Raw genomic sequence first — 25,162 nt, 5'->3', positions numbered from 1 at the left:
ATTTTTGACACCTTTTGAAGTTCTTCATATATTTCACACCTTTTGAAGCTCTTCAAATTTTTCACACTTTTCCAGGCTCTTCATGATTTTGAACACCGCTTCATGCTCCTCATATATTTCAGACCATTTCATTCTCCTCTTATTTGTGACACCTTTTGAAGCTCTTCGTATTTTTCACACATTTTCAGGCTCTTCATGTTTTTCAACATGACTTCATGCTCCTCCTATTTTTCAGACCGTTTCATGCTCCTCATATTTTGACACCTTTTGAAATCTTCATATACTTCCCACCTTTTCAGGCTCTTCATTGTTTGAAAACAACTTCATGCTCCTTCTATTTTTCAGACCGTTTCATGGTCATCTCATTTTTGACACCTTTTGAAGCTCTTCATATTTTTCATACCTTTTGAAGATCTTCATATTTTTCACACGTTTTCAGGCTCTTCATATTTTTCAACACCGCATCATCCTCCTCCTATTTTTCAGACAGTTTCATGCTCCTCATATTTTTGACACGTTTGAAGCTCTTCATATTTTTCATACCTTTTCAGGCTCTTCATGGTTTTCAACACTGTTTCATGAGCCTCCTATTTTTCAGACCGTTTCATGCTCCTCATAATTTTGACACCCTTTGAAGCTCTTCTTATATTTCACACCTTTTCAGACTCTTCATGTTTTCGAACACCACTTCAAGTTCTTCCTATTTTTGCGACCGTTTCATGCTCTTCATATTTTTGACACCTTTTGAAGCTCTCCATATTTTTCACACCTTTTGAAGCTCTTCATATATTTCACACATTTTCAGGCTCTTCATGTTTTTCAACACCACTTCATGCTCCTCCTATTTTTCAGACCGTTTCATGCTCATCTAATTTTTGACACCTTTTGAAGCTCTTCATATATTTCACACCTTTTAAAGTTCTTCATATTTTTCACATTTTTGAAGCTATTCAAATTTTTCACACGTTTTCAGGCTCTTCATGTTTTTGAACACCGCTTCATGCTCCTGCTATTTTTCACAAAGTTTCACACTCCTCATATTTTTGACACGTTTTGAGGCTGCTCATATTTTTCACACCTTTTCAGGCTCTTCATGTTTTTGAACACCGTTTCATGATCCTCCTATTTTTCAGAACGTTTCATGCTCCTCATATTCTTGACACCTTTTAAAGTTCTTCATATTTTTCACACCTTTTAAGGCTCTTCATGTTTTGAACACCGTTTCATGCTCCTCCTATTTTCAGACCGTTTCATGTTCTTCATTTTTTTGTCACCTTTTGAAGCTCCTCATATATTTCACACCTTTTGAAGCTCTTCATATTTTTCACATTTTTGAAGCTATTCAAATTTTTCACACGTTTTCAGGCTCTTCATGTTTTTGAACACCGCTTCATGCTCCTGCTATTTTTCACAAAGTTTCACACTCCCCATAATTTTGACACGTTTTGAGGCTACTCATATTTTTCACACCTTTTCAGGCTCTTCATGTTTTTGAACACCGTTTCATGATCCTCCTATTTTTCAGAACGTTTCATGCTCCTCATATTCTTGACACCTTTTAAAGTTCTTCATATTTTTCACACCTTTTAAGGCTCTTCATGTTTTGAGCACCGTTTCATGCTCCTCCTATTTTCAGACCGTTTCATGTTCTTCATTTTTTTGTCACCTTTTGAAGCTCCTCATATATTTCACACCTTTTGAAGTTCTTCATATTTTTCACATTTTTGAAGCTCTTCATATTTTTCACACGTTTTCAGGCTCTTCATGATTTTGAACACCACTTCATGCACCTCCTATTTTTCAGACAGTTTCATGATCCTCATGTATTTCACACCTTTTGAAGCTCTTCATATTTTTCACACCTTTTCAGGCTCTTCGTGATTTTCAAACCCGTTTCATGCTCCTCCTATTTTTCAGACCGTTTCATGCTCCTCATATTTTTGACCTCTTTTGAAGCTCCTAATATTTTTCACACCTTTTGAAGCTCTTCATATACTTCACACTTTTTCAGGCTCTTCATGTTTTTCAACACCACTTCATGTTAGTCCTATTTTTCAGACCGTTTCATGCTCATCTCATTTTTGACAGATTTTGAAGCTCTTCATATTTTTCACACCTTTTGAAGCTCTTCATATATTTCACACCTTTTCAGGCTCTTCATGTTTATGAACATCGCTTCATGCTCCTCCTATAATTCAGACGGTTTCATGCTCCTCATGTATTTCACTCCTTTTGAAGCTCTTCATATTTTACACACCTTTTCAGGCTCTTCATGATTTTCAACCCCACTTCATGCTCCTCCTATTTTTCAGACCGTTTCATGCTCCTCATATTTTTGACACCTTTTGAAGCTCTTCACTTTTTTCACACCTTTTCAGGCTCTTCATGTTTTTGAACACCCCTTCATGCTTCTCCTACCTTTCAGACCGTTTCATGCTCTTCATATTTTTGACACCTTTTGAAGCTTCATATTTTTCACACCATTTCAGGCTCTTCAGGTTTTTGAACACCGTTTCATGCTCCTCTTTTTTTTCAGACCGTTTCATGCTCATCTCATTTTTGACACCTTTTGAAGCTCTTCACTTTTTTCACACCTTTTCAGGCTCTTCATGTTTTTGAACACCCCTTCTTGCTTCTCCTACCTTTCAGACCGTTTCATGCTCTTCATATTTTTGACACCTTTTGAAGCTCTTCATATTTTTCACACCCTTTGAAGCTCTTCTTATATTTCACACCTTTTCAGACTTTTCATGTTTTCGAACACCACTTCAAGTTCCTCCTATTTTTGCGACCGTTTCATGCTCATCTCATTTTTGACAGATTTTGAAGCTCTTCCTATTTTTCACATCTTTTGAAGCTCTTCATATATTTCACACATTTTCAGGCTCTTCCTGTTTTTCAACACCACTTCATGCTCCTCCTATTTTTCAGACCGATTCATGCTCATCTAATTTTTGACACCTTTTGAAGTTCTTCATATATTTCACACCTTTTGAAGCTCTTCAAATTTTTCACACTTTTCCAGGCTCTTCATGATTTTGAACACCGCTTCATGCTCCTCATATATTTCAGACCATTTCATTCTCCTCTTATTTGTGACACCTTTTGAAGCTCTTCGTATTTTTCACACATTTTCAGGCTCTTCATGTTTTTCAACATGACTTCATGCTCCTCCTATTTTTCAGACCGTTTCATGCTCCTCATATTTTGACACCTTTTGAAATCTTCATATACTTCCCACCTTTTCAGGCTCTTCATTGTTTGAAAACAACTTCATGCTCCTTCTATTTTTCAGACCGTTTCATGGTCATCTCATTTTTGACACCTTTTGAAGCTCTTCATATTTTTCATACCTTTTGAAGATCTTCATATTTTTCACACGTTTTCAGGCTCTTCATATTTTTCAACACCGCATCATCCTCCTCCTATTTTTCAGACAGTTTCATGCTCCTCATATTTTTGACACGTTTGAAGCTCTTCATATTTTTCATACCTTTTCAGGCTCTTCATGGTTTTCAACACTGTTTCATGAGCCTCCTATTTTTCAGACCGTTTCATGCTCCTCATAATTTTGACACCCTTTGAAGCTCTTCTTATATTTCACACCTTTTCAGACTCTTCATGTTTTCGAACACCACTTCAAGTTCTTCCTATTTTTGCGACCGTTTCATGCTCTTCATATTTTTGACACCTTTTGAAGCTCTTCATATTTTTCACACCTTTTGAAGCTCTTCATATATTTCACACATTTTCAGGCTCTTCATGTTTTTCAACACCACTTCATGCTCCTCCTATTTTTCAGACCGTTTCATGCTCATCTAATTTTTGACACCTTTTGAAGCTCTTCATATATTTCACACCTTTTGAAGCTCTTCATATTTTTCACATTTTTGAAGCTATTCAAATTTTTCACACGTTTTCAGGCTCTTCATGTTTTTGAACACCGCTTCATGCTCCTGCTTTTTTTCACAAAGTTTCACACTCCTCATATTTTTGACACGTTTTGAGGCTGCTCATATTTTTCACACCTTTTCAGGCTCTTCATGTTTTTGAACACCGTTTCATGATCCTCCTATTTTTCAGAACGTTTCATGCTCCTCATATTCTTGACACCTTTTAAAGTTCTTCATATTTTTCACACCTTTTAAGGCTCTTCATGTTTTGAACACCGTTTCATGCTCCTCCTATTTTCAGACCGTTTCATGTTCTTCATTTTTTTGTCACCTTTTGAAGCTCCTCATATATTTCACACCTTTTGAAGTTCTTCATATTTTTCACATTTTTGAAGCTCTTCATAATTTTCACACGTTTTCAGGCTCTTCATGATTTTGAACACCACTTCATGCACCTCCTATTTTTCAGACAGTTTCATGATCCTCATGTATTTCACACCTTTTGAAGCTCTTCATATTTTTCACACCTTTTCAGGCTCTTCGTGATTTTCAAACCCGTTTCATGCTCCTCCTATTTTTCAGACCGTTTCATGCTCCTCATATTTTTGACCTCTTTTGAAGCTCCTAATATTTTTCACGCCTTTTGAAGCTCTTCATATACTTCACACTTTTTCAGGCTCTTCATGTTTTTCAACACCACTTCATGTTAGTCCTATTTTTCAGACCGTTTCATGCTCATCTCATTTTTGACAGCCTTTGAAGCTCTTCATATATTTCACACCTTTTGAAGCTCTTCATATATTTCACACCTTTTCAGGCTCTTCATGTTTATGAACATCGCTTCATGCTCCTCCTATAATTCAGACGGTTTCATGCTCCTCATGTATTTCACTCCTTTTGAAGCTCTTCATATTTTACACACCTTTTCAGGCTCTTCCTGATTTTCAACCCCACTTCATGCTCCTCCTATTTTTCAGACCGTTTCATGTTCCTCATATTTTTGACACCTTTTGAAGCTCTTCATATTTTCTACACTTTTTCAGGCTCTTCATGTTTTTCAACACCGCTGCATGCTTCTCCTATTTTTCACACCTTTTGAAGCTGTTCATATTTTTCACACGTTTTCAGGCTCTTCATGTTTTTGAACACCTCTTCATGCTGCTCGTATTTTTCAGACCGTTTCATGCTTCTCATATTTTTGACACGATTTGAAGCTCTTCATATTTTTCACAAATTTACAATCTCTTCATGTTTTTCAACACCACTTGATGCTCCTCCTATTTTTCAGACCGTTACATGTTCCTCATATTTTTGACACCTTTTGAAGCTCTTCATATTTTTAACACCTTTTCAGGTTCTTCATGTTTTTCAACACCGCTTCATGCTCCTCCTATTTTTCTGACCGTTTCATGCTCCTCATGTATTTCACACCTTTTGAAGCTCTTCATATTTTTCACACCTTTTGAAGCTGTTCATATTTTTCACACCTTTTGTAGCTCTTCATATTTTTCACACCTTTTCAGGCTATTCATGTTTTTGAACACCGTTTCATGCTCCTCCTATAATTCAGACGGTTTCATGCTCCTCATGTATTTCACTCCTTTTGAAGCTCTTCATATTTTACACACCTTTTCAGGCTCTTCATGATTTTCAACCCCACTTCATGCTCCTCCGATTTTTCAGACCGTTTCCTGCTCATCTCATTTTTGACACCCTTTGAAGCTCTTCATATTTTTCACACCTTTTGAAGCTCTTCATTTATTTCACACCTTTTCAGGCTCTTCATGTTTTTCAACACCACTTCATGCTCCTCTTATTTTTCAGACCGTTTAATGCTCCGCATGTATTTCACACCTTTTGATGCTCTTTATATTTTTCACACCTTTTCAGGCTCTTCATGTTCTTGACACGTTTTCATGCTCCTCCTATTTTTCAGACAGTTTCATGCTCCTCATGTATTTCACACCTTTTGAAGCTCTTCATATTTTTCACACCTTTTCAGGCTCTTCATGTTTTGAACACCTCTTCATGCTCCTCCTATTTTTCACACCGTATCATGCTCCTCATACTTTTCACACCTTTTGAACCTCTTCATATTATTCACACCTTTTCAGGCTCTTCATGTTTTTGAACACCACTTCATGCACCTCCTCCTTTTCAGAAAGTTTCATGCTCCTCATGTATTTCACACTTTTTGAAGCTCTTCATATTTTTCACACCTTTTCTGGCTCTTCATGTTTTTGAACACGATTTCATGCTCCTCCTATTTTTCAGACCGTTTCATGCTCCTCACATTTTTGACACCTTTGAAGCTCTTCATATTTTTCACAACTTTTCAGGCTCTTCATGTTTTTCAACACCGCTTCATGATCCTCCAATTTTTCAGACCATTTCAAGCTCCTCATATTTTTGACACCTTTTTAATCTCTTCATATATTTTACACCTTTTCAGGCTCTTCATGGTTTTCAACACCACTTCATGCTCCTCCTTTTTCAGACCATTTCATGCTCATCTCATTTGTCACTCTTTTTGAAGCTCTTCATATTTTTGACACCTTTTGAGCTCTTCATATTTTTCACACCTTTTGAGGCTCTTCATGTTTTTCAACACCGTTTCATGTTCCTCCTATAATTCAGAAGGTTTCATGCTCCTCAAGTCTTTCACTCCTTTTGAAGCTCTTCATATTTTACACACCTTTTCAGGCTCTTCATGATTTTCAACCCCACTTCATGCTCCTCTGATTTTTCAGACCGTTTCATGCTCATCTCATTTTTGACACCTTTTGAAGCTCTTCATATTTTTCACACCTTTTGAAGCTATTCATATTTTTCACATCTTTTCAGGCTCTTCATGTTTTTGAACACGGTTTCATGGTCCTCCTATTTTTCAGACCGTTTCATGCTCCTCATATTTTTGACACATTTTGAACCTTTTCATATTTTTCACACGTTTTCAGTCTCTTCATGTTTTTGAACACCGCTTCATGCTCCTCCTAATTTTCAGCCCGTTTCATGCTCCTCATGTATTTAACACCTTTTGAAGCTCTTCATATTTTTCTCACCTTTTCAGGCTTTCATGTTTTTGAACACCTTTCAATGCTCTTCCTATTTTTCAGACCGTCTCATGCTCCGCATGTATTTCACAGCTTTGAAGCTCTTTATATTTTTCACACCTTTTCAGGCTCTTCATGTTTTTGAACACCGTTTCATGCTGCTCCTATTTTTCAGACCGTTTCATGCTCATCTCATTTTTGACACCATTTTAAGCTTTTCATATTTTTCACACCTTTTGAACCTCTTCATATTTTTCACACGTTTTCACGCTCTTCATGTTTTTCAACATCGCTTCTTGATCCACCTATATTTCAGACCGTTTCATGCTAATCTAATTTTTGACACCATTTTAAGCTTTTCATATTTTTCACACCTTTTGAACCTCTTCATATTTTTCACTTGTTTTCACGCTCTTCATGTTTTTCAACACCGCTTCTTGATCCACCTATTTTTCAGACCGTTTCATGCTAATCTAATTTTTGACACCTTTTGAAGCTCTTCATATTTTTCACATCTTTTCAGGCTCTTCATGTTTTTGAACACCGTTTCATGCTGCTCCTATTTTCATACCGTTTCATACTCCTCATAGTTTTGACACGTTTTGAAGCTCTTCATATTTTTCACAGCTTTTCAGGCTCTTCATGTTTTTAAACACCGCTTCATGCTCCTCTTATTTTTCAGACCGTTTCATGCTCCTCATGTATTTCACACCTTTTGAAGCTCTTCATTTTTCACACCTTTCCAGGCTCTTCATGTTTTTGACACGGTTTCATGCTCCTCCTATTTTTCAGACCGTTTCATGCTCCTCACATTTTTGACACCTTTTGAAGCTCTTCATATTTTTCACAACTTTTCAGACTCTTCATGTTTTTCAACACCGCTTCATGATCCTCCAATTTTTCAGACCGTTTCATGCTCCTCATATTTGTGACATCTTTTGAAGCTTTTCTTATTTTTCACAACTTTTAGGCTCTTCATGTTTTTAAGCACCACTTCATGCTCCTCCTATTTCTCAGACAGTTTCATGCTCCTCATATTGTGGACACCGTTTGAAGCTCTTCATATTTTTCACATCTTTTCAGGCTCTTCATGTTTTTCAACACCACTTCTTGCTCGTCCTATTTTCCAAACCGTTACATGCTCCTCATATTTTTGACACCTTTTGAATCTCTTCATATATTTCACACCTTTTCAGGCTCTTCATGTTTTTGACACGGTTTCATACTCCTCCTATTTTTCAGACCGTTTCATGCTCCTCAAATTTTTGACACCTTTTGAAGCTCTTCATATTTTTCACAACTTTTCAGACTCTTCATGTTTTTCAACACCGCTTCATGATCCTCCAATTTTTCAGACCGTTTCATGCTCCTCATATTTGTGACATCTTTTGAAGCTTTTCTTATTTTTCACACCTTTTAGTCTCTTCATGTTTTTCAGCACCACTTCATGCTCCTCCTATTTCTCAGACAGTTTCTTGCTCCTCATATTGTGGACACCTTTTGAAGCTCTTCATATTTTTCACACCTTTTGAAGCTCTTCATATTTTTCACAAGTTTTCAGATCTTCATGTTTTTCAACACCGCTTCTTGATCCTCCTATTTTTCAGACCGTTTCATGCTCCTCATTTGTTTGACACGTTTTGAAGCTCTTCATATTTTACACATATTTTCAGGCTCTTCATGTTTTGGAACACCGCTTCAGGTTCCTCCTAATTTTCACACCTTTTGAAGCACTTCAAATTTTTCACACCTTTTCAGGCTCTTCATACTTTTGAACACGGTTTCCTGCTGCTCCTTTTTTCAGACCGTTTCATGCTCCTCATATTTTTGACACCTTTTGATTCTTCATGTATTTCACACCTTTTCAGGCTCTTCATGTATTGGAACACCGCTTCATGCTCCTCCTATTTTTCAGACGGTTTCATTCTCCTCATGTACTTCACACCTTTTGAAGCTCTTCATATATTTCACACTTTTTCAGGCTCTTCATGTTTTTCAACACCACTTCATGCTCCTCCTATTTTTCAGACCGTTTCATGCTCATCTCATTTTTGACACCTTCTGAAGCTCTTCATATTTGTTACACCCTTTCAGGCTCTTCATGTTTTTCAACACGGCTTCATGCTCCTCCTCTTTTTCAGACCGTTTCATGCTCCTCATATTTTTCACACCTTTTGAAGCTCTTCATATTTTTCAGACCTTTTCAGGTTCTTCATGTTTTTCAACACCGCTTTAGGCTCCTCCTATTTTTCAGACCGTTTCATGCTCCTCATGAATTTCACACCTTTTGAAGCTCTTCATATTTTTCACAGTTTTTGAAGCTCTTCATATATTTCACACGTTTTAAGTCTCTTCATGTTTTTCAACACCGCTTCATGCTCCTCCTATTTTACAGACCGTTTCATGCTCATCTCATTTTTGACAGCCTTTGAAGCTCTTCATATTTTTCACACCTTTTGAAGCTCTTCATATATTTCACACCTTTTCAGCCTCTTCATGTTTATGAACATCGCTTCATGCTCCTCCTATAATTCAGACGGTTTCATGCTCCTCATGTATTTCACTCCTTTTGAAGCTCTTCATATTTTACACACCTTTTCAGGCTCTTCATGATTTTTAACCCCACTTCATGCTCCTCCTATATTTCAGACCGTTTCATGTTCCTCATATTTTTGACACCTTTTGAAGCTCTTCATATTTTCTACACCTTTTCAGGCTCTTCATGTTTTTCAACACGGCTTCATGCTCCTCTTATTTTTCAGACCATTTCGTGCTCCTCATATTTTTCACAGCTTTTGAAGCTCTTCATATATTTCACACTTTTTCAGGCTCTTCATGTTTTTCAACACCACTTCATGCTCCTCCTATTTTTCAGACCGTTTCATGCTCCTCATATTTTTGACACCTTTTGAATCTCTTCATATATTTCACACCTTTTCAGGCTCTTCATGTATTGGAACACCGCTTCATGCTCCTCCTATTTTTCAGACGGTTTCATTCTCCTCATGTACTTCACACCTTTTGAAGCTCTTCATATATTTCACACTTTTTCAAGCTCTTCATATTTTTCAACACCACTTCATGCTCCTCCTATTTTTCAGACCGTTTCATGCTCATCTCATTTTTGACACCTTCTGAAGCTCTTCATATTTGTTACACCCTTTCAGGCTCTTCATGTTTTTCAACACGGCTTCATGCTCCTCCTATTTTTCAGACCGTTACATGCTCCTCATATTTTTCACACCTTTTGAAGCTCTTCATATTTTTCAGACCTTTTCAGGTTCTTCATGTTTTTCAACACCGCTTTAGGCTCCTCCTATTTTTCAGACCGTTTCATGCTCCTCATGAATTTCACACCTTTTGAAGCTCTTCATATTTTTCACACTTTTTGAAGCTCTTCATATATTTCACACGTTTTAAGTCTCTTCATGTTTTTCAACACCGCTTCATGCTCCTCCTATTTTTCAGACCGTTTCATGCTCATCTCATTTTTGACAGCCTTTGAAGCTCTTCATATTTTTCACACCTTTTGAAGCTCTTCATATATTTCACACCTTTTCAGGCTCTTCATGTTTATGAACATCGCTTCATGCTCCTCCTATAATTCAGACGGTTTCATGCTCCTCATGTATTTCACTTCTTTTGAAGCTCTTCATATTTTACACACCTTTTCAGGCTCTTCATGATTTTCAACCCCACTTCATGCTCCTCCTATTTTTCAGACCGTTTCATGCTCCTCATATTTTTGACACCTTTTGAAGCTCTTCATATTTTTCACACCTTTTGAAGCTCTTCATATATTTCACACTTTTTCAGGCTCTTCATGTTTTTAAACACCACTTCATGCTTCTCCTATTTCTCAGACCGTTTCATGCTCATCTCATTTTTGACAGCATTTGAAGCTCTTCATATTTTTCACAATTTTTGAAGCTCTTCATATTTTTCACACCTTTTAAGGCTCCTCATGTTTTTCAACACCGCTTCATGCTCCTCCTATTTTTCAGACCGTTTCATGCTCCTCTCATTTCTGAAATCTTTTGAAGCTCTTCATATATTTCACACATTTTCAGGCTCTTAATGTTTTTCAACACCACTTCATGCTCCTCCTATTTTTCAGACCGTTTCATGCTCATCTAATTTTTGACACCTTCTGAAGCTCTTCATAGTTTTCACAAATTTTCAGGCTCTTCATATTTTTGAACACCGCTTCATGCTCCTCCTATTTTTCAGACCGTTTCATGCTCCTCATGTATTTCACACATTTTGAAGCTCTTCATATTTTACGCACCTTTTCAGGCTCGTCATGATTTTCAACACCACTTCATGCTCCTCCTATTTTCAGACCGTTTTTGCTCCTCATATATTTGACACCTTTTGAAGCTCTTCATATATTTCACACCATTTCAGGCTCTTCAAATTTTTGAACACCACTTCATGCTCCTCCTACTTTTCAGACCGTTTCATGTTCATCTAATTTTTGACACCTTTTGAAGATCTTCATATATTTCACACCTTTTGAAGCTCTCCATATTTTTCACATTTTTTAAGCTCTTCAAATTTTTCACACCTTTTCAGGCTCTTCATGTTTTTGAACACCGCTTCATGCTCCTCGTATATTTCAGACCGTTTCATGCTCCTCATATTTGTGACACCTTTTGAAGCTCTTCGTATTTTTCACACATTTTCAGGCTCTTCATGTTTTTCAACATGATTTCATGCTCCTCCTATTTTTCAGACCGTTTCATGCTCCTCATATTTTTGACACCTTTTGAAATCTTCATATACTTCACACCTTTTCAGGTTCTTCATTTTTTTGAAAAGAACTTCATGCTCCTTCTATTTCTCAGACCGTTTCATGGTCATCTCATTTTTGACACCTTTTGAAGCTCTTCATATTTTTCAACACCGCATCATGCTCCTCCTATTTTTCAGACAGTTTCATGCTCCTCATATTTTTGACACGTTTTGAAGCTCTTCATATTTTTCACACCTTTTCAGGCTCTTCGTGTTTTTGAACACCGCTTCATGCTCCTCCGGTTTTTCTGACCGTTTCATGCTCCTCATATTTTTGACACCTTTTGAAGCTTTTCATATTTTTTACAACATTTCAGGCTTTTCATGTTTTTGAACACCTCTTCATGCTCCTCGTATTTTTCACACCTTTTGAAGCTCTTCATATTTTTCATACCTTTTCAGGCTCTTCATGTTTTTCAACACCGCTTCATGCTCCTCCTATTTTTCAGACCGTTTAATGCTCCTCCTGTACTTCACACCTTTTGTAGCTCTTCATATTTTTCACACCTTTTCAGGCTCTTCATGTTTTTCAACACCGCTTCATGCTACTCCTATTTTTGAGACCTATTAATGCTCCTCGTGTATTTCACACCTTTTGAAGCTCTTCATATTTTTCACACGATTTCAGGCTCTTCATGTTTTTCAACAACACTTCATGCTCCACCATTTTTCAGACCGCTTCATGCTCATCTCATTTTTGACACTTTTTGAAAGTGTTCATATTTTTCACACCTTTTGAAGCTCTTCATATTTTTCACACGTTTTCAGGCTCTTCATGTTTTTCAACACGGCTTCATGCTCCTCCTATTTTTCACACCTTTTGAAGCTCTTCATATTTTTCACACCTTTTCAGGCTCTTCATGTTTTTGAACAGCTCTTCATGCTGCTCCTATTTTTCAGACCGTTTCATGCTTCTCATATTTTTGACACCTTTTGAAGCTCTTCATATTTTTCACACCTTGTCAGGCTGTACATGTTTTTGAACTCCTCTTCATGCTCTTCCTATTTTTCAGACCGTTTCATGCTCATGTCAATTTTCACACCTTTTCAGGCTCTTCTTATTTTTCAAACCAGTGAAGCTCTTCATATTTTTCACACTTTTTCAGGCTTTTCATGTTTAGAACACCGCTTCATGCTCCTCCTATTTTTCAGACCGTTTCATGCTCATCTCATTTTTGACACCTTTTCAGGCTCTTCATATTTTTCAAACCTTTTGAAGCTCTTCATATTTTTCACACTTTTTCAGGCTCTTCATGTTTTGAACACCGCTTCATGCTCCTCCTATTTTTCAGACCGTTTCATGCTCCTCATATTTTTGAAACCTGTTGAAGCTCTTCATATATTTCACACCTTTTGAAGCTCTTCATATTTTTCACTCCTTTTCAGGCTCTTCATGTTTTTCAACACCGCTTCATGCTACTCCTATTTTTCAGACCGATTAATGCTCCTCATGTATTTCACACCTTTTGAAGCTCTTCATATTTTTCACACGATTTCAGGCTCTTCATGTTTTTCAACAACACTTCATGCTCCACCATTTTTGAGACCGCTTCATGCTCATCTCATTTTTGACACTTTTTGAAGCTGTTCATATTTTTCCCACCTTTTGAAGCTCTTCATGTTTTTCACACGATTTCAGGCTCTTCGTGTTTTTTAACACCGCTTCATGCTTCTCCTATTTTTCACACCTTTTGAAGCTCTTCATATTTTTCACACTTTTTTAGGCTCTTCATGATTTTGAACACGGCTTCATGCTCCTCCTCCTTTTCAGACCGTTTCATGCTCCTCATTTATTTCACACATTTTGAAGCTCTTCATATTTTTCACACCTTTTCAGGCTCTTCATGTTTTTGAACACGATTTCATGCTCCTCCTGTTTTTCAGACCGTTTCATGATCCTCCCATTTTTGACACCTTTGAAGCTCTTCATATTTTTCACAACTTTTCAGGCTCTTCATGTTTTTCAACACCGCTTCATGATCCTCCAATTATTCAGACCATTTCAAGCTCCTCATATTTTTGACACCTTTTTAATCTCTTCATATATTTTACACCTTTTCAGGCTCTTCATGTTTTTCAACACCACTTCATGCTCCTCCTTTTTCAGACCATTTCATGCTCATCTCATTTGTCACACTTTTTGAGGCTCTTCATATTTTTGACACCTTTTGAGCTCTTCATATTTTTCACAACTTTTGAGGCTCTTCATGTTTTTCAACACCGTTTCATGCTCCTCCTGTAATTCAGACGGTTTCATGCTCCTCAAGTCTTTCACTCCTTTTGAAGCTCTTCATATTTTTCATAACTTTTCAGGCTCTTCATGTTTTTCAACACCGCTTCATGCTCCTCCTATTTTTCAGACCGTTTAATGCTCCTCCTGTACTTCACACCTTTTGTAGCTCTTCATATTTTTCACACATTTCAGGCTCTTCATGTTTTTCAACACCGCTTCATGCTTCTCCTATTTTTCACACCTTTTGAAGCTCTTCATATTTTTCACACGTTTTTAGGCTCTTCATGATTTTGAACGCGGCTTCATGCTCCTCCTCCTTTTCAGACCGTTTCATGCTCCTCATGTATTTCACACATTTTGAAGCTCTTCATATTTTTCACACCTTTTCAGGCTCTTCATGTTTTTCACACCCTTTCTGGCTCTTCAGGTTTTTGAACACCGTTTCATGAAGCTCCTATTTTTCAGACCGTTTCATGCTTCTCATATTTTTGACACGTTTTGAAGCTCTTCATATTTTTCTCACCTTTTCAGGCTCTTCATGGTTTTCAACACCGCTTCATTTTTCTCCTATTTTTCAGACCGTTTCATGCTCCCATATTTTTGACACCTTTTGAAGCTCTTCATATATTTCACAGCTTTTCATGCTCTTCATGTTTTTCAACACCGCTTCATGATCCTCCAATTTTTCAGACCGTTTCATGCTCCTCATATTTGAGACATCTTTTGAAGCTTTTCATATTTTTCACACCTTTTAGGCTCTTCATGATTTTCACACCATTTCAGGCTCTTCATGTTTTTGAACACGGCTTCATGCTCTTCCTATTTTTCAGACCGTTTCATGCTTCTCATATTTTTGACACCTTTTGAAGCTCTTCATATTTTTCACACCTTTTCTGGCTCGTAATGTTTGTGAACACCGCTTCATGCTCCTCCTATTTTTCAGATCGTTTCATGCTCCTCATATTTTTGACAACTTTTGAAGCTCTTCATATTTTTAACACCTTTTCAGGCTCTTCATGTTTGTGAACACCGTTTCATGCTTCTCCTATTTTTCAGACCGTTTCATACTCCTCAAAGTTTTGACACCTTTTGAAGCTCTTCATATTTTTCACACCTTTTCAGGCTCTTCATGTTTTTCAACACCGCTTCATGCTCCTCCTATTTTTCAGACCGGTTCATGCTCCTCAAGTATTTCACACCTTGAGGCTCTTCGTATTTTACACAGCTTTTCAGGCTATTCATGTTTTTGAACACCGTTTCATGCTCCTCCTATTTTTCAGAACGTTTCATGCTCCTCATATTTTTGACACATTTTGAAGATCTTCATATTTTTCACAACTTTTCAGGCTCTTCATGTTTTTCAACACCACATCATGCTCCACCTATTTTTCAGACCTTTTCATGCTCATCTCATTTTTGACACCATTTAAGCTCTTCATATTTTTCACACCTTTTGAAGCTCTTCATATTTTTCACACGTTTTCACGCTCTTCATGTTTTTCAACACCGCTTCTTGATCCACCTATTTTTCAGACCGTTTCATGCTCCTCATATTTTTGACACGTTTTGAAGCTCTTCATATTTTACACACCTTTTCAGGCTCTTCATGTTTTTGAACACCGCTTCATGCTCCTCCTATTTTTAACACCTTTTGAAGCTCTTCATATTTTTCACACCTTTTCAGGCTCTTCATGTTTTTGAACACGGTTTCCTGCTCCCCCTTTTTTTCAGACCGTTTCATGCTCCTAATATTTTTGACACCTTTTGAATCTCTTCATATACTTCACACCTTTTCAGCCTCTTCATATATTTGAACAACTCTACATGCTCCTCCTATTTTTCAGACGGTTTCATCCTCCTCATGTATTTCACACCTTTTGAAGCTCTTCCTATTTTTCACACCTTTTCAGGCTCTGCATGTTTTTAAACACTGCTTCATGCTCCACCTATTTTTCAGACCGTTTCATTCTCCTCATATTTTTGACACCTTTTGAAGCTCTTCATATTTTTCACATCTTTTCAGGCTCTTCATGTTTTTCAACACAGCTTCATGCTCCTTCTATTTTTCAGTCGGTTTCTTGCCCCTATGTATTTCACACCTTTTGAAGCTCTTCATATTTTTCAAACATTTTCAGGCCCTTCGTGTTTTTCAAAACCGTTTCATGCTCCTCCTATTTTTCAGACCGTTTCATGCTCCTCATATTTTTGACCTCTTTTGAAGCCCCTAATATTTTTCACAACTTTTGAAGCTCTTCATATATTTTACACTTTTTCAGGCTCTTCATGTTTTTCAACACCACTTCATGCTCCTCCTATTTTTCAGACCGTTTCATGCTAATCTAATTTTTGACACCTTTTGAAGCTCTTCATGTTTTTCACACCTTTTCAGGCTCTTCATGTTTTTGAACACCGTTTCATGCTGCTCCTATTTTTCAGACCGTTTCATACTCCTCATAGTTTTGACACCTTTTGAAGCTCTTCCTATTTTTCACACCTTTTCAGGCTCTTCATGTTTTTAAACACCGCTTCATGCTCCTCCTATTTTTCAGACCGTTTCATGCTTCTCATATATTTCACACCTTTTGAAGCTCTTCATTTTTCACACCTTTTCAGGCTCTTCATGTTTGTGACACGGTTTCATGCTCCTCCTATTTTTCAGACCGTTTCATGCTCCTCATATTTATGACATCTTTTGATGCTTTTCATATTTTTCACACCTTTTAGGCTCTTCATGTTTTTCAGCACCACTTCATGCTCCGCCTATTTCTCAGACAGTTTCATGCTCCTCATATTGTGGACACCTTTTGAAGCTCTTCATATTTTTCACATATTTTCAGGCTCTTCATGTTTTTCAACACCACTTCATGCTCTTCCTATTTTCCTAACCATTACGTGCTCCTCATATTTTTGACAGCTTTTGAATCTCTTCATATATTTCACATCTTTTCAGGCTCTTCATGTTTTTCAACAACACTTCATGCTCCTCGTTCTTTTCAGACCATTTCATGTTCCTCATATTTTTGACACCTTTTGAAGCTCTTCATGTTTTTTACACCTTTTCAGATTCTTCATGTTTTTCAACACGGCTTCATGCTCCTCTTATTTTTTAGACCGTTTCGTGCTCCTCATAATTTTCACACCTTTTGAAGCTCTTCATAATTTTCACACCTTTTCAGGCTCTTCATGTTTTTCAACAACGCTTCATGCTCCTCCTATTTTTCAGACCGTTTCATGCTCCTCATGTATTTCACACATTTTGAAGCTCTTCATATTTTTCACACCTTTTTAGGCTCTTCAATTTTTTCAACAATGTTACAATGCTCCTCCTATTATTCAGACGGTTTCATGCTCCTCATATTTTTGACACCTTTTGAAGCTCCTCATATTTTCACAACTTTTGAAGCTCTTCATATATTTCACACTTTTTCAAGCTCTTCATGTTTTTCAACACCGCTTCATGCTCCTCCTATTTTTCAGACCGTTTCATGCTCCTCTCATTTGTGAAATCTTTTGAAGCTCTTCATATATTTCACACATTTTGAGGCTCTTAATGTTTTTCAACACCACCTCATGCTCCTCCTATTTTTCAGACCGTTTCATGCTCATCTCATTTTTGACACCTTCTGAAGCGCTTCATAGTTTTCACAAATTTTCAGGCTCTTCATATTTTTGAACACCGCTTCATGCTCCTCCTATTTTTCATACCTTTTCTTGCTCCTCATATTTTTGACACCTTTTGAAGCTCTTCATATTTTTCACACCTTTTCAGGCTCTTCATGTTTTTCAACACCGCTTCATGCTCCTACTATTTTTCAGACCGTTTCATGCTCCTCATGTATTTCACACCTATTGAAGCTCTTCATATTTTTCCCACCTTTTCAGGCTCTTCATGTTTCTGAACACCGTCTCATGCTCCTCATATTTTTCAGACTGTTTCATGCTCCTCATATTTTTGACACCTTTTGAAGCTCTTCATATTTCTCACACCTTTTCAGGCTCTTCATGTTTTTCAACACCGCTTCATGATCCTCCTATTTTTCAGACCGTTTCATTCTCCTCATATTTTTGACACCTTTTGAAGCTCTTCACATTTTTCACACCTTTTCAGGCTCTTCATGATTTTCAACACCGCTTCATTCTCCTCCTATTTTTCAGACCGTTTCATGCTCGTCTCATTTTTGATACCTTTTGAAGCTGTTCATATTTTTCACCCCTTTTGAAGCTCTTCATGTTTTTCAACACCACTTCATGCTCCTCCTATTTTTCAGACCGTTTCATGCTCCTCTCATTTGTGAAATCTTTTGAAGCTCTTCATATATTTCACACATTTTCAGGCTCTTAATGTTTTTCAACACCACCTCATGCTCCTCCTATTTTTCAGACCGTTTCATGCTCATCTCATTTTTGACACCTTCTGAAGCGCTTCATAGTTTTCACAAATTTTCAGGCTCTTCATATTTTTGAACACCGCTTCATGCTCCTCCTATTTTTCATACCGTTTCATGCTCCTCATATTTTTGACACCTTTTGAAGCTCTTCATATTTTTCACACCTTTTGAAGCTCTTCATATATTTCACACTTTTTCAGGCTCTTCATGTTTTTAAACACCACTTCATGCTTCTCCTATTTCTCAGACCGTTTCATGCTCATCTCATTTTTGACAGCATTTGAAGCTCTTCATATTTTTCACAATTTTTGAAGCTCTTCATATTTTTCACACCTTTTAAGGCTCCTCATGTTTTTCAACACCGCTTCATGCTCCTCCTATTTTTCAGACCGTTTCATGCTCCTCTCATTTCTGAAATCTTTTGAAGCTCTTCATATATTTCACACATTTTCAGGCTCTTAATGTTTTTCAACACCACTTCATGCTCCTCCTATTTTTCAGACCGTTTCATGCTCATCTAATTTTTGACACCTTCTGAAGCTCTTCATAGTTTTCACAAATTTTCAGGCTCTTCATATTTTTGAACACCGCTTCATGCTCCTCCTATTTTTCAGACCGTTTCATGCTCCTCATGTATTTCACACATTTTGAAGCTCTTCATATTTTACGCACCTTTTCAGGCTCGTCATGATTTTCAACACCACTTCATGCTCCTCCTATTTTCAGACCGTTTTTGCTCCTCATATATTTGACACCTTTTGAAGCTCTTCATATATTTCACACCATTTCAGGCTCTTCAAATTTTTGAACACCACTTCATGCTCCTCCTACTTTTCAGACCGTTTCATGTTCATCTAATTTTTGACACCTTTTGAAGATCTTCATATATTTCACACCTTTTGAAGCTCTCCATATTTTTCACATTTTTTAAGCTCTTCAAATTTTTCACACCTTTTCAGGCTCTTCATGTTTTTGAACACCGCTTCATGCTCCTCGTATATTTCAGACCGTTTCATGCTCCTCATATTTGTGACACCTTTTGAAGCTCTTCGTATTTTTCACACATTTTCAGGCTCTTCATGTTTTTCAACATGATTTCATGCTCCTCCTATTTTTCAGACCGTTTCATGCTCCTCATATTTTTGACACCTTTTGAAATCTTCATATACTTCACACCTTTTCAGGTTCTTCATTTTTTTGAAAAGAACTTCATGCTCCTTCTATTTCTCAGACCGTTTCATGGTCATCTCAATTTTGACACCATTTGAAGCTCTTCATATTTTTCAACACCGCATCATGCTCCTCCTATTTTTCAGACAGTTTCATGCTCCTCATATTTTTGACACGTTTTGAAGCTCTTCATATTTTTCACACCTTTTCAGGCTCTTCGTGTTTTTGAACACCGCTTCATGCTCCTCCGGTTTTTCTGACCGTTTCATGCTCCTCATATTTTTGACACCTTTTGAAGCTTTTCATATTTTTTACAACATTTCAGGCTTTTCATGTTTTTGAACACCTCTTCATGCTCCTCCTAATTTTCACACCTTTTGAAGCTCTTCATATTTTTCATACCTTTTCAGGCTCTTCATGTTTTTCAACACCGCTTCATGCTCCTCCTATTTTTCAGACCGTTTAATGCTCCTCCTGTACTTCACACCTTTTGTAGCTCTTCATATTTTTCACACCTTTTCAGGCTCTTCATGTTTTTCAACACCGCTTCATGCTACTCCTATTTTTGAGACCTATTAATGCTCCTCGTGTATTTCACACCTTTTGAAGCTCTTCATATTTTTCACACGATTTCAGGCTCTTCATGTTTTTCAACAACACTTCATGCTCCACCATTTTTCAGACCGCTTCATGCTCATCTCATTTTTGACACTTTTTGAAAGTGTTCATATTTTTCACACCTTTTGAAGCTCTTCATATTTTTCACACGTTTTCAGGCTCTTCATGTTTTTCAACACGGCTTCATGCTCCTCCTATTTTTCACACCTTTTGAAGCTCTTCATATTTTTCACACCTTTTCAGGCTCTTCATGTTTTTGAACAGCTCTTCATGCTGCTCCTATTTTTCAGACCGTTTCATGCTTCTCATATTTTTGACACCTTTTGAAGCTCTTCATATTTTTCACACCTTGTCAGGCTGTACATGTTTTTGAACTCCTCTTCATGCTCTTCCTATTTTTCAGACCGTTTCATGCTCATGTCAATTTTCACACCTTTTCAGGCTCTTCTTATTTTTCAAACCAGTGAAGCTCTTCATATTTTTCACACTTTTTCAGGCTTTTCATGTTTAGAACACCGCTTCATGCTCCTCCTATTTTTCAGACCGTTTCATGCTCATCTCATTTTTGACACCTTTTCAGGCTCTTCATATTTTTCAAACCTTTTGAAGCTCTTCATATTTTTCACACTTTTTCAGGCTCTTCATGTTTTGAACACCGCTTCATGCTCCTCCTATTTTTCAGACCGTTTCATGCTCCTCATATTTTTGAAACCTGTTGAAGCTCTTCATATATTTCACACCTTTTGAAGCTCTTCATATTTTTCACTCCTTTTCAGGCTCTTCATGTTTTTCAACACCGCTTCATGCTACTCCTATTTTTCAGACCGATTAATGCTCCTCATGTATTTCACACCTTTTGAAGCTCTTCATATTTTTCACACGATTTCAGGCTCTTCATGTTTTTCAACAACACTTCATGCTCCACCATTTTTGAGACCGCTTCATGCTCATCTCATTTTTGACACTTTTTGAAGCTGTTCATATTTTTCCCACCTTTTGAAGCTCTTCATGTTTTTCACACGATTTCAGGCTCTTCGTGTTTTTTAACACCGCTTCATGCTTCTCCTATTTTTCACACCTTTTGAAGCTCTTCATATTTTTCACACTTTTTTAGGCTCTTCATGATTTTGAACACGGCTTCATGCTCCTCCTCCTTTTCAGACCGTTTCATGCTCCTCATTTATTTCACACATTTTGAAGCTCTTCATATTTTTCACACCTTTTCAGGCTCTTCATGTTTTTGAACACGATTTCATGCTCCTCCTGTTTTTCAGACCGTTTCATGATCCTCCCATTTTTGACACCTTTGAAGCTCTTCATATTTTTCACAACTTTTCAGGCTCTTCATGTTTTTCAACACCGCTTCATGATCCTCCAATTTTTCAGACCATTTCAAGCTCCTCATATTTTTGACACCTTTTTAATCTCTTCATATATTTTACACCTTTTCAGGCTCTTCATGTTTTTCAACACCACTTCATGCTCCTCCTTTTTCAGACCATTTCATGCTCATCTCATTTGTCACACTTTTTGAGGCTCTTCATATTTTTGACACCTTTTGAGCTCTTCATATTTTTCACAACTTTTGAGGCTCTTCATGTTTTTCAACACCGTTTCATGCTCCTCCTGTAATTCAGACGGTTTCATGCTCCTCAAGTCTTTCACTCCTTTTGAAGCTCTTCATATTTTTCATAACTTTTCAGGCTCTTCATGTTTTTCAACACCGCTTCATGCTCCTCCTATTTTTCAGACCGTTTAATGCTCCTCCTGTACTTCACACCTTTTGTAGCTCTTCATATTTTTCACACATTTCAGGCTCTTCATGTTTTTCAACACCGCTTCATGCTTCTCCTATTTTTCACACCTTTTGAAGCTCTTCATATTTTTCACACGTTTTTAGGCTCTTCATGATTTTGAACGCGGCTTCATGCTCCTCCTCCTTTTCAGACCGTTTCATGCTCCTCATGTATTTCACACATTTTGAAGCTCTTCATATTTTTCACACCTTTTCAGGCTCTTCATGTTTTTCACACCCTTTCTGGCTCTTCAGGTTTTTGAACACCGTTTCATGAAGCTCCTATTTTTCAGACCGTTTCATGCTTCTCATATTTTTGACACGTTTTGAAGCTCTTCATATTTTTCTCACCTTTTCAGGCTCTTCATGGTTTTCAACACCGCTTCATTTTTCTCCTATTTTTCAGACCGTTTCATGCTCCCATATTTTTGACACCTTTTGAAGCTCTTCATATATTTCACAGCTTTTCATGCTCTTCATGTTTTTCAACACCGCTTCATGATCCTCCAATTTTTCAGACCGTTTCATGCTCCTCATATTTGAGACATCTTTTGAAGCTTTTCATATTTTTCACACCTTTTAGGCTCTTCATGATTTTCACACCATTTCAGGCTCTTCATGTTTTTGAACACGGCTTCATGCTCTTCCTATTTTTCAGACCGTTTCATGCTTCTCATATTTTTGACACCTTTTGAAGCTCTTCATATTTTTCACACCTTTTCTGGCTCGTAATGTTTGTGAACACCGCTTCATGCTCCTCCTATTTTTCAGATCGTTTCATGCTCCTCATATTTTTGACAACTTTTGAAGCTCTTCATATTTTTAACACCTTTTCAGGCTCTTCATGTTTGTGAACACCGTTTCATGCTTCTCCTATTTTTCAGACCGTTTCATACTCCTCAAAGTTTTGACACCTTTTGAAGCTCTTCATATTTTTCACACCTTTTCAGGCTCTTCATGTTTTTCAACACCGCTTCATGCTCCTCCTATTTTTCAGACCGGTTCATGCTCCTCAAGTATTTCACACCTTGAGGCTCTTCGTATTTTACACAGCTTTTCAGGCTCTTCATGTTTTTGAACACCGTTTCATGCTCCTCCTATTTTTCAGAACGTTTCATGCTCCTCATATTTTTGACACATTTTGAAGATCTTCATATTTTTCACAACTTTTCAGGCTCTTCATGTTTTTCAACACCACATCATGCTCCACCTATTTTTCAGACCTTTTCATGCTCATCTCATTTTTGACACCATTTAAGCTCTTCATATTTTTCACACCTTTTGAAGCTCTTCATATTTTTCACACGTTTTCACGCTCTTCATGTTTTTCAACACCGCTTCTTGATCCACCTATTTTTCAGACCATTTCATGCTCCTCATATTTTTGACACGTTTTGAAGCTCTTCATATTTTACACACCTTTTCAGGCTCTTCATGTTTTTGAACACCGCTTCATGCTCCTCCTATTTTTAACACCTTTTGAAGCTCTTCATATTTTTCACACCTTTTCAGGCTCTTCATGTTTTTGAACACGGTTTCCTGCTCCCCCTTTTTTTCAGACCGTTTCATGCTCCTAATATTTTTGACACCTTTTGAATCTCTTCATATACTTCACACCTTTTCAGCCTCTTCATATATTTGAACAACTCTACATGCTCCTCCTATTTTTCAGACGGTTTCATCCTCCTCATGTATTTCACACCTTTTGAAGCTCTTCCTATTTTTCACACCTTTTCAGGCTCTGCATGTTTTTAAACACTGCTTCATGCTCCACCTATTTTTCAGACCGTTTCATTCTCCTCATATTTTTGACACCTTTTGAAGCTCTTCATATTTTTCACATCTTTTCAGGCTCTTCATGTTTTTCAACACAGCTTCATGCTCCTTCTATTTTTCAGTCGGTTTCTTGCCCCTATGTATTTCACACCTTTTGAAGCTCTTCATATTTTTCAAACATTTTCAGGCCCTTCGTGTTTTTCAAAACCGTTTCATGCTCCTCCTATTTTTCAGACCGTTTCATGCTCCTCATATTTTTGACCTCTTTTGAAGCTCCTAATATTTTTCACAACTTTTGAAGCTCTTCATATATTTTACACTTTTTCAGGCTCTTCATGTTTTTCAACACCACTTCATGCTCCTCCTATTTTTCAGACCGTTTCATGCTAATCTAATTTTTGACACCTTTTGAAGCTCTTCATGTTTTTCACACCTTTTCAGGCTCTTCATGTTTTTGAACACCGTTTCATGCTGCTCCTATTTTTCAGACCGTTTCATACTCCTCATAGTTTTGACACCTTTTGAAGCTCTTCCTATTTTTCACACCTTTTCAGGCTCTTCATGTTTTTAAACACCGCTTCATGCTCCTCCTATTTTTCAGACCGTTTCATGCTTCTCATATATTTCACACCTTTTGAAGCTCTTCATTTTTCACACCTTTTCAGGCTCTTCATGTTTGTGACACGGTTTCATGCTCCTCCTATTTTTCAGACCGTTTCATGCTCCTCATATTTATGACATCTTTTGATGCTTTTCATATTTTTCACACCTTTTAGGCTCTTCATGTTTTTCAGCACCACTTCATGCTCCGCCTATTTCTCAGACAGTTTCATGCTCCTCATATTGTGGACACCTTTTGAAGCTCTTCATATTTTTCACATATTTTCAGGCTCTTCATGTTTTTCAACACCACTTCATGCTCTTCCTATTTTCCTAACCATTACGTGCTCCTCATATTTTTGACAGCTTTTGAATCTCTTCATATATTTCACATCTTTTCAGGCTCTTCATGTTTTTCAACAACACTTCATGCTCCTCGTTCTTTTCAGACCATTTCATGTTCCTCATATTTTTGACACCTTTTGAAGCTCTTCATGTTTTTTACACCTTTTCAGATTCTTCATGTTTTTCAACACGGCTTCATGCTCCTCTTATTTTTTAGACCGTTTCGTGCTCCTCATAATTTTCACACCTTTTGAAGCTCTTCATAATTTTCACACCTTTTCAGGCTCTTCATGTTTTTCAACAACGCTTCATGCTCCTCCTATTTTTCAGACCGTTTCATGCTCCTCATGTATTTCACACATTTTGAAGCTCTTCATATTTTTCACACCTTTTTAGGCTCTTCAATTTTTTCAACAATGTTACAATGCTCCTCCTATTTTTCAGACGGTTTCATGCTCCTCATATTTTTGACACCTTTTGAAGCTCCTCATATTTTC

The sequence above is a fragment of the Dama dama genome, chromosome 3, assembly GCF_033118175.1.
Source record: "Dama dama isolate Ldn47 chromosome 3, ASM3311817v1, whole genome shotgun sequence".
NCBI classification, from domain to species: domain Eukaryota; kingdom Metazoa; phylum Chordata; class Mammalia; order Artiodactyla; family Cervidae; genus Dama; species Dama dama.
This window is presented reverse-complemented; position numbering follows the sequence as displayed.